General features: G+C 29.0%; 1 long non-coding RNA gene across 1 annotated transcript in view; it reads right to left on the bottom strand.

Moving 5' to 3' along the window:
- Nucleotides 1-10933: 10933 nt before the first annotated feature.
- LOC136083795 (uncharacterized) overlaps nt 10934-12500 on the bottom strand; it is a 2067-nt gene continuing 500 nt past the window's right edge. The window contains exons 3-5 of the long non-coding RNA XR_010640099.1: nt 11767-12149; nt 11474-11646; nt 10934-11397 (exon numbers count right to left, since the gene is read on the bottom strand). This is a non-coding gene — a long non-coding RNA (uncharacterized LOC136083795). The remainder of the gene's footprint in view (nt 11398-11473; nt 11647-11766; nt 12150-12500) is intronic.

The following is a 12500-nucleotide window of genomic DNA, read 5'->3' as shown; positions in this document are numbered from 1 at the left end:
TGAAGCAATTTGTGTCATCGACTCAGCAAGTTTTTCTATTGGTATAGTACAAAAGTACCTTGACCAACTTGATGAAAAAAAATCAACCGGCAACGATGGTTTACATCCACGAGTCCTTAGTAAGTGTGCAGCTACCTTTGCTAAACCTTTTACGCTTATCTATAAGTGCTCGTTCGCAACTAGTGTAGTCCCCGACTTTTAGAGAAAATTGAATGTAACGCGTATTTTTAATAAGGTGAGTAAACTAAATGCATCAAACTACAGGCCTATCTTGCTCACATCCATATTATGCAAAGTGATTGAAAGTATTTTTCAAACAAGTGCAATAGAACACTGTGTTGCTTAATTACTCCAAAGCAACACGGCTTTGTTCATCGCAAGGGTTGCGTCTCAAACCTGCAAGAAACTTGGGACATCATGACGGAAGCCATTCATCGCAGCCACGCAGTAGACGTCATATACACAGATTTTGCGAAGACGTTTTACAAAGTGCCGCATAAACGCCTTCTTCATAAACTAAGGGCCTACGGTATTCAAGGCACGCTCTTAGACTGGATCTCAGCTTGGTTACACGACCGAAATCAATGACGACAGTAAAATTATTGGCATAGTTAAAATGAGTTGGACAGCATCACTCTTCAAGCTGACATTGACACAGCAGCGGAATGGTCACATATAGAAATGAAAAGTAATGCATGTTGGCCGCGCATGTAACAAGACGACGCGCAATTACTCAATGGCAAACGTTGACGGCACGCATTATCCACTCGAAAAGACTGTAGTCGAATGAGACCTTGGTGTGATGGTCTCCAAAGACCTTTACGTCAGACCACAAATAGAGTCAGCCCCCTCAATTGCAAATAGAATGCTAGGGCGACGCAAAAAATCATTTCGGAGTCGCAGTTTTTATTTATGGCACACATTGTATCTTACTCACATTCGCCCCCACCTTGAGTTCACTTTACAAGCCTGGTCGCCGCATTTAAAGACCAACATTGCTATTTTCGAGCAAGTCCAGGACCGAGAAACAAAAACAATATCATCTATTAAACACATGTCTTATGAAAATCGACTCCAACAGCTCGGTCTAACAACACTTTAAGAATGCCATAAAAGAGCAGACCAAATCGAACAATTTAAAATCACGCGTCAACTTAAACTTGTCAGTTTTTCGTACCGCAAAAACTTTCAAACAGTCAAGTATAGTTTGAGAGGGCATAATCAAAACTAGAGCGCCAACTTGTAAAAAATTGTGAAGAACGACAACTTTTTTTCAAATAGAGTTGTTGTCTCATAAATGCGCTTTCCTAAGCTGCAGAGAGCGCTTCATCAATCAATGCTTTCAAATACAACATAGCAAAGTAACTTTTAGAGACGCAATTGCTGTTTTGTGTGTAGCTTCTGGGTATTTTTTTTGTCAACATAGAGGGGCCTGGGGTAACACCTCTTCAAACTATAAACAGATTTATTTTATTATTATTTTTTTTTTTATCACTGAATAATGATAAAAATAAAAATAAAAATTATACTTGATATTGATATATTCACTTGAAATATTGTGATAAAAGTTAATTTAAAAATAAAGAGTTACATCCATAGTTGAAGTTTTTATTTAATTATATATATATTGAACTCTTTAAAGAAGTCTTTTAAAATTTAAGAAGATATTGTATTTTAATTTATCTTAATAAACTTTTCAATCTTAAACTCTTAATTCAGTTTTAGAAACGTGTTTTTCTGATGTATTACAAATAGTTGTGTTAAAAAAAATTTCAAATAATTATGATCTAATCACGGTATTCACAAAATTAAGAATCAAATTATATACCATTATTGCTCATCATCTTAAAATCATTCGTATGCTAAGAATGCTAAGAAAAATAAAATTTTCTTTAATTATAAGTAATATTATTTCAATTACTAATTTTTAACATTATTCTAAGGATAATAAACAAATTTCCAATTTATTAGACGGATCACCATCTACTGTAATTTGAATAAAAGACATTTGGCTCGAATTTTATTTAATTCTGGTTTTTTTAACACTTTCAAGAGCATCTTCTACAAAGGAGGAAACCAGATTACATGACCATCGAGATAAAAAAGAGCCAGTGAACGTTCGCCATAAATGCCGGAGGAGGCTCTCGGAATTTCGGAAGAAGGTGATGTACCAGAACCTAAGAGGTTGGGTTCATCAATTGAAACTGCTTTCCTATGGAAAGTTTGTTGTTTTATTTGCTCAAAGCTTATTACGCGACATAAAGAGAGGTTCTACCAAGTGCAAACGGAATGTAAGGTCTCATGTCCACCAATTTTTCAGATAGTTCTTTGACCACACGTGGGCCAAGTCTGGTGGCTAAATATCCCTTGAGCTACATAAAAACCATTTTCCTCATTACGCCAAGGCAAACTAAATGCATGTTGTCTGTAGGTGTCTGTGATATTATGTCTAATGATGGAACAGCAACACGGGGGGTTTGTCCAAGATGATATTCCTGATCTTTCATTTCTACAAATGACGAGTCTGTTCCAAGACCTGCTCCTGCTTCTGGAAATGTTGCACGGTCAGCATAAACACCACATTGTTCACATTTATTGTATCCATAATATGCACTGTGATCTTTAATACATTTAACAAAAGCTTGCGCTGGGGTGTCACAAACCAAAGCAGAAATTTTTATTTCATAACAAACATTGTTAAATATGTCTCCTGTTTCCAAAGCCTTTTTATTTCCTCAACAAAGTGTTTCAAAAATACAATGATATCAGTCGGCTTTCTCTTTCCACAGTATAATGCAACTGTAAACGGCTCCCTATTTTCTTGAACCATACCATCAAAATGTTCCATCAAACACAAAATCGGCCACAACTGTATATTGAACTTTTAAATGATGGCAATCCGTCAATGTTGAATTGTAACGTAATTACCTGATTCACTGTGATATAGTTAGCAACCAACTGTGACAATCCCTTTGCTTAACAACCCCTTGCTTTATGCCAAAATAGCAATATGAACTGTCACTTACAACTTTCGTATTGATTTTGGATTGCATTACTGTTTTTGGACTTTTTGGCAAATCGATGAAAAATTATCGTAAAATGGTCAGCAAAGCAGCTAACGCAGTAAGTGTAATATTAAAAGAAAATGACAATGATGCCCAATCTGTTACAAGTTCATCCATCCTACTGAACTTATAGCTTTTGTTAGAATCAGGATCACTCGAAATTGCATTTTCAACTTGGTCATATTCATCAGGATTATGTAAAGACGATTCAAAATTCGCCTTTGATGTCTCACTGCAATTGTTAAAAAAAGTGTTGAATGAAGGAGGTTGGCAAATGATTTCAACAAGAGGAATCCTAATTGTTTCAGACAACTGAGGTAATAAACTTGCCATAGCCCATCTCTCTCTATCATTAGTATTATGCGTTTCAGTGTCAATTATTTCAGTTAAGATATGTTGCACTTTGCCTCGAGCCTTTCTTTGTTTTGTCCAGAAACTCATTGCTAAAACTGCTAAAAAGTAGCATAATTTTCGCAGCAAAAAAAAGTAAAACACAAAAATATTTGTTCACCATAATGGTTTACCTTAAGGTTAACTGCTTGAATAGCATTTTTATTAATTTGAATCCAAAGTGTTCTATTCACCAATCACTAACACAACGAACAGGAAATCAATCACCCACTTAAAATTTAGATGAAAATAATCAATTTGTGTGTAACTATTACATATATAAGTTTGTTTTTATATATGTAATAGTTACACACCATTACATATATAATAGCATATAACTATTACATATATGTACATATATATATATATGTATATTAGTAGTAGAAAATCACTTAACAAAAATTTTTTCCATTTAACACTGTGTTTCATCAACAAAGATTCATCAGAAATGCATTTCTGATGAATCTTTGTTGATGAAACACAGTGTTAAATGGAAAAAATTTTTGTTAAGTGATTTTCTACTACTAATATAATTGCTCTGTTCTTTTAAGAACATTGAGCACTCTATTGTGTGGAATACTTTTTAAAGTTGTTTAAATATATATATATATGTATGTATATACATACATACATACATACATACATACATACATACATACATACATACATACATACATACATACATACATACATACATACATACATACATACATACATACATACATACATACATACATACATACATACATACATACATACATACATACATACATACATACATACATACATACATACATACATACATACATACATACATACATTGATACATACATACATACATACATACATACATACATACATACATACATACATACATACATACATACATACATACATACATACATACATACATACATACATACATACATACATACATACATACATACATACATACATACATACATACATACATACATACATACATACATACATACATACATACATACATACATACATACATACATACATACATACATACATACATACATACATACATACATACATACATACATACATACATACATACATACATACATACATACATACATACATACATACATACATACATACATACATACATACATACATACATACATACATACATACATACATACATGCATACATACATACATACATACATACATACATACATACATACATACATACATACATACATACATACATACATACATACATACATACATACATACATGCATACATACATACATACATACATATATGTAATAAATTTACTATATCAATGTTATTTAGAAACTTACTGTTGCTACCACACAGTTCTAATCCGTATAACAATGTTGGAACAGCAAGGAATTAAATAAACGAATTATGGTAGCAGGCTGGCAAAAGCGAAGTCCATTTCTTATAAGAGCTCTTGCAACAGATAAAAATTGCGTTACACGTTCAATTATATTTGTTTTTTGGAGTGTTGCCGATCTCAATTCTTACATGTTTTTCAAAAATTCTAGAACGAATTATGTATTATAGACTCTATTCTTTTTTAAGCAAAAATAATTTGTACAATAAACAATTTGGTTTTAAATCTGATCATTCTACTGATCACGCAATCTTACATCTTGTACATGATATATTTAAAGGGTTTAATGAAAAAAAGTATACTTTTGGTGTTTTTATAGATCTAATCAAAGCCTTTGATACAGTTAATCATATAATTCTTTTATCCAAACACGAAATCTACGGTATAAGAAACTCAAACTTGGCTTGGTTTGAAAGTTACTTGTTTAACAGGAAGCAATATACTTCATACGAAGGCGGAAAAACGGACAATATGACTATCACATGCGGTGTTCCCCAGGGTTCAATACTAGGAACCCTCTTATTTCTAGTTTATATTGATAATTCAAATAATTTTTCTAATATCTTAAACTCAATTTTATTTGCCGATGATACTAACTTGTTTTATTCCAATGAAGATATTAATATTTTTTTTTAACAGTAAACAAAGAACTTGATAAACTAAGCCAATGGTTTAAATCCAATATACTATTCCTAAACATTAATAAAACTAAATACACCTTATTCCATCTTGTTTCTAAAAAAAAATATTCCATGGAAACTACCGAACCTTTTTATTGATAATAATTTGATAAAAAGGGAAATATCGTTAAAACTCTTGGGCGTAATTCTAGATGAAAATATTAAATGGAGAGAACATATAAATGTAATTGAGAATAAAATTTCAAAAAATATTGGTATACTATATAAAGCTAAACAGTTTTTAAACCAATCTTGCTTGAAATACATGTACTTTTCATTTATACATTGTTACCTAAACTATGCAAATAAATCTTGGTGCAGCACTATGGTTACAAAAATAAATAAACTTCTCTGCAAACAAAAACATGCTATTAGGATTATTTCAAATGAAGATAAACTCTCCCATACAAAACTTCTTTTTAGTAAACTCAATATATTAAATGTTTTCAAAATAAATCTTTATCAAATTCTTATTTTTATGTTTAAACTTGATAAAAAAACGGCACTGCCTTTATTTTACTCAATATTTAAAAAAATAAATCATATATGCAGCACAAGATTTTCAAAAAATAACTTTAGTCAATTTAAAACCTATTATTCAGCCACTAAATACTCAATTACAAATTGAGGACCTAAATTATGGAAACACTTTTTTTCTTTTTTGCTTTTGATATCTATATTTTATTTTTTTAATTTTTTTTAATTTTTTTATTTATTTTATTTTTTATTTATCTAAAATATAATTTTAAAAAAAATTTAATTGATATTTAAAAGATTTTGCATTATCTTACACGTTTTTTTAAAAGCTATGCTATGTATGTTATATATTACGGGGCTGTCATGTAAATTTTTATTTGTTTACTTAGTTATTGTAATTACTGTCAAACGGTGAAATGTGTTTGATAAGATATTGGAGAAGTTTTGTAAAAATTGGTAAAATGCTGAATCCTCGATTGTATAGATAGTTAGTGATGTTTTATAAGACTTAACTAATGGAATAACTGAGGCGGTTGATAAACATTGTGGAACCTTTCCATTTGTTAACATACTGTTATAAAACGACAAAAGTAACATATGAAGATTGTTACTTTAAGAATTTTTAAGATGTTCAGCACTTATTTTATAGCAATCGTAAGATTTATTATTTTTAAGCTTTAAAATACATTTTTTAATATCAGCTGTCAAGATAACTTTTACATTAGGCTCTTTTCTTAAATGTGGAACTTGGAGAAGATTGAACTCTTTACTTGTATATTGCGGCGTATTAAGTAGTTTTTGGAAATAATGGATAAAATGTTCTACGATTTTGTTTTTGTTTTGCAACTTATTAATTGTAAAGAGTCAATTGTTAGTATTTTTTTTGATTTTTCGAATATTGCCCCAATATCTTTGAGGATTTGTATTGTGTAGGTGTTCTATATTTTTAGTTTTTTCGTGGACTTTTTTGTTATGTGCCGCTTTTAGAGCTTTACGGAATTTTTTTCGGAACAAATATATTTTTTGTAGATTATACATTCTGCTGACTTATTATAACCGGATTTTTGCCATTGTCTAAAGTGAAAGGAGAGATTATCTTTAATTTTTTTAAGCTCCTGTGTCTACCAAGGTTTTAAATACTTATAAAATTCTTGTTGTCCGAAACATTGTTTAGCAGCCAAAAAAAAGCAGTATTTTTGATATAGAAGCATATTTTTTTAATTTCAGCTTCTATATTTTCTTCCTTAAATGCGTAATTGGTGAATTTTTTAGATAGGTTGAGATTATAAAAATAGACAAACCTTTCATTCTTTCATGCATGTTTTGGTATTGAATTATATTTTTGCATTATATTATTTATTTCGTGTGATAAGCCGGTACCTTCAAAGGTAATACTCGTAGAGACCGGAAGGTGATCACTAAGGTTAAACGGTGAAGGTGGCATAACCTGACAATTTTTAAAATATGGTTCTGTTTTTGTATTATGTAAAAAGACGACATTTTTTCGTACTATGAAAGCATTTCCTCCATATGGTCTACCGTGTATATTTTTTTTTCTGCCGCATGAAAAAAACTTTGTGAGTTAGTAATCCAATGTCGTGTAACAGAAAACTCTCGATATTTAGAAGCCAGTGCTCTGAATTAAAAATAATATTGAAAGACTTTAACAACTTAGAAATATAAAATGAATTTGATTTAAAGCTTTGACAGTTTTATGCACAAAGTGTTATATTTGTGTTAGTTAAAATTAATTCTTTTTCTCCCATTATGATTTAAAATTTGATTGTCGCATGAATGCTGAAGAATGGTGTATGAATTGTGACAAATTATTTGCAGTATTTTGATGTGGTTTTTTAACTGTTGGGTAATTCCGCATCAAATCACCCAAAATTTAGAAAATTTTGAACCATGGGTCTTCAAATTTTTTAAAAACCTCTTTGGCTGTTACATCTTAAAAAGAAAAGTTAACATATAAAATTTTAGCTAAAAATGTTGAGAGGTTGACAAGATACTGCAATTTTAATACTAACCTGGTTTCCCAAAATGACCCGGTTTCCATAACACTCTGAAAAAACATTTTTCTTAAAATAATAAGAAATAAAAATGGCAAAAACATGAAAATAAACATATATAATGTTTTTTTGATGCTGAATTCAATAAATGTACTTAAAATGCTCAAATATAAAAGGAACATGCTTAAAAATTGATAAAACAACTAGTTTCTATAAAACAACTTTGGGGCCCAATATCTCAAAACACCCCCATCAAAATTTTTTTTTTTTTGCTGTTAATATTTTCAGCTGCTTATAATCTTACTAGGCACAAAAAATCTAACTGGAAAAACGACTGAAACATACGGAACTTTAATTTCAAAGATGTATCAAATTTTCAATAAGCTATTTTAAAAAACTTTCAAATAGAATTCTGTAAAATATTATATTTAGTTAAAAGACTCCTTAAAAAAAAAAAAAAAATTTTGTTATATTTAAGGAAGTCTTAATTATATGATAACTTAGTTATTTGAACTTAACAACTGAAAAAAACATCCTGTATTGTTTTATATAAAAACTGAATTAGTGTGATATGGATGTGCATTTTAATAAATTTAAATAAAATATACGAATGCTGTTTTTTAACTGAACTTTTTATAAACTAGTTATTATAAACTTTTACAAAAGTTTTATAATTTTTAAATACAAATGTATTTAAAATTTTAAATACATTTGTATTTAGTGTGATATGGATGTGCATTAACTGAATTAGTGTGATATGGATGTGCATTTGTTTTTAAAATTTTGACAACTTTTGTAAAAGTTTATAATAACTAGTTTATAAAAAGTTCAGTTAAAAAACAGCATTCGTATATTTTATTTAAATTTTAACAAATTAACAATTTGATATATATATAAATTGTATATATATATAAATATATCTATAAAGAAAATTAACAATATCTATCAGTGTAAAAAATTATACAACAGTGGGATTCTGAAAAGGTTTGAATTATTTCTATATTAATTTTTTTTTTTACTAAAAATTAAGTAGGAAAAGTCTTTTATTTAAGTAGGAGAATTCTTTTAATTAAGTAGGAGAATTCTCTTTTTTTTAGGAAATACATTTATACGAAGTAGTTTATTATAAGATGTGTTCTATTGGGCTAATGACATCAGATGCATGCAAAGGCCAACAAGACGTTATTGGAACTTTAAGCAACGAAGAAAAAATAGCTCATCTCATTACGCTGTAACATTGAACTATCAAACTTAACAACATTATGTGAAAAACATGCTACAAATTATTTGAAAATGTATCCTATATGGCAGAAAGCATGCTGTGATCCATTCAAAAAACATACAAAGAAAGTGGAACTTAAGTATTTTAATATATAAATTTTTTTAATTTGTGTTTTCCAAAACATAAACAATGTTTTAAACAATTGTGCAGATAAGCTATATACAACTATACATACAATTATACTATATACAAAATACATAAAGCTATATGCAATTATATATACAATTCAATTACTTTTAGAAAATCTTAGAGTAGTTACGATAAATGAGTCACAAGACATGATGAGAAGTAGCTTAAATATTGCTCCTGGGAAGAAACTTTGCAAACCCTGTAAGCAAAAGATTGCCAAAAAAGCAGATCTTAAAGAAGAGAAGCAAAGTCAGGGTGAACAAGATGAAGATTTTCTAATATCATCATTCAAATCAAAAAGACAGGAGATCAATGAAGAACTTGAAAATTTTAATATATCTCCTCTAAAATCTCATTCAAAGTCATCAAAACATATACTCTCAGAAGGAAAGCGAAAAGTTGCGCGCATCAACGAAATGGTAAGTAACCTTACTAGAAAAACTGAAAGTCAATTCAATGTTCCCTCAAAACTGTGTTATGAACCAAATGACATTAAAAAGAAGGCTGAAAACTTTGATGAAATTATGAGCTTGATAAAAGAAAAAATTCTATGTTCTGACAAAAGAACTATTGTTCAACTTCTAACACTGGCACCCCCAAGTTTGTCAATATTAGAAGTACAAAATAACTTTGCAGTTACAGAATACCAAGCAAAAAAGGCTAGACAACTTTTTAATAAAAAAGGATTGTTGGCTATCTAACCTTTGTAGAAAGGGAAAGTCTTACAAAAAGAAATAGAAGATTCTGTTAAACTTTTTTATGATTCAAGTGATTTATGTAGAACTATGCGCCTGGAAAAAAAGATTATGTTAGCATTCAAAAGAACGTCCATAAACAAAAAAAACTGCTTTTGTGTAATTTAAAGGAACTATATTTATTATACAAAGAAAACAATCCAGAAATACAAATAAGTTACTCAAAATTTGCTTCACTTAGACCAAAGAGGTGCATTTTGCCAGGTGCAAGTGGTACACATTCTGTTTGTGTTTGTTCTTATCACCAAAATGTTATATTGCTAGTAGATGCTTTAAATATTGGACTAAAGTATAAGAACTTACCCAGACGGCACTTCTGGTTTTAATCTCGGAATTAAAACCCGTATAAACACGTGTTTGTTACGATCCAGGCGTAAACCAAAAACACGTGGATTTCACGGGAAGTTTAACTGGAGTTTTACACGTGTTTATTAAGGTTTCAAACACGAGTTTTTTTATGTTTTAAATACGTGTTTTTGAGGTTTTAAACTCGTGTTTTAAAAGGTTTTAAATTCGTGTTTTTTATAGTTTAAAACGGACTTATGGCATTAGATAAAGTTTCCAAACGGAAACTTTATTTAATGCCTTTAGTCAGTTCAGGCATAAGTTTTCCAAACTTATGCCTGAACTAACAGCTGCTCAGCACGGTTTAATGATAAACCAAAATTACGTAGGTTTTGTTAGACACGTTTATAACTTTAAACATGTAAACCTTTTTTTATATATACTACATTATATTTACGACAATTTTGTTGTTTTATTTTTGTTTTTCAAGGTAAATTAATTTACAATAATACTATGAAGAAAAAATAAACAAAGAAATAAAAAACCAAATCATTAAAAATAAGCTAATAAAAGACGCTTGGCACATGGTTACCATACATAATATTTAATTTCGATTGATCGCCTCTTCCGCCATTATAAAATCTAAAATCGTATAACAATACGCTTTCGCATTTTTACAAACAATTCCAGTAGCATCGAATGTTCTTTTTAATTTTTCTTAAAAGTCGGGTCTCGAACTTTACTAATTCCTCAATTGAGGTAACCTGTTCAAATTTAATTTCACTCAAATCTTTATCTAAAAACTATTGCAGTAGTCCAAATTTCTTTTTATGTAATGGTGTGACAATCATCCATGGAAGAGGTTTCGTTTGTCTGATTTTTTGGTCGATCTGTATTGGTAATGGTTTTTGATGATTCGCCTTAATCTATTTAAAAAAAAAATAAGTTTTATAATAAATAACAAAATAAATGATTATCTTAGTCTATTGTTTTGTATTGTACCTAAATAAATGCACTATAAAAAATGCTGTTTGAAAAAACCAGAGTGATGATTCGATGGAAGAGTAAAATTGCTTTTTTCCTTATTGATCAGAATTGTTTGTGTATGTACATTTAAACGGAATTGACCCTTCATTCTTCTTTTCAAATTGTTTTTTAGAGCCACCTACTTCAACCTAAATAAGAGACGCCCTTAAAGAATTTATGAAACCCATTAAGAAACATAATTCATCAAATATACTATTGTACTTTTTAAATATTATAAACTTTTAAATTAAATGCAAATAATTTATTACTTTGGAAAGACACAGAAGCCCGAGTATTCACAAGTATTTTCATTAGCATTTGTACCAGGATGTAAATCCTCTCTTAATTGATTTTTGCTTATAAATATAGAAATCTTTAAAGGTTGATTCGAAACCATCTCATTTAAGTTTTTGCTTGATAAAGTGCAAATATCTTGTTTTAAGATAAATTAGACTAATATACACTTAAATATAGGTAATAAATATAAATATAAGTTATACATAATATTTAAAAAAACCAAATGCACATATGCCCCCTGTTCATTAATAGTCACCTACCTTAATCAACATTAATATTATTATCTTCATTAAGTTTCTGAAGCCTTCTATAAATATATTGTCTTCATCTAGATTATGTGATAACAGTAAAACTCCTAAAAGATAAAATTTGCAAAAACAAAATTTACCAGAAATATTTGTGTCATTTTAAATTTTTTGAAGTTAAAGATAAATAACTAGAGTTTTCAATACAAGTATTTTCATTAACAGTTGTACCAGCATTAATATTTTTTCTCATTCTCTTTTTCGTTGAACATGTGAAAAACTTAGTAGTTGACTTTTAGTAGAATTAGTAAGATTATTTTAGTAAACTATAAGTAAGTAGAAGACTTATAGTAGAATCTTTTCAATTTATGTTTTGTTGCTTATTAAAACCCACATATTCTGGTTTAAAAATGTTATATATATATATATATATATATATATATATATATATATATATATAT

Source organism: Hydra vulgaris, chromosome 08 (assembly GCF_038396675.1).
Source record: "Hydra vulgaris chromosome 08, alternate assembly HydraT2T_AEP".
Lineage (NCBI taxonomy): Eukaryota > Metazoa > Cnidaria > Hydrozoa > Anthoathecata > Hydridae > Hydra > Hydra vulgaris.
This window is presented reverse-complemented; position numbering and strand designations above follow the sequence as displayed.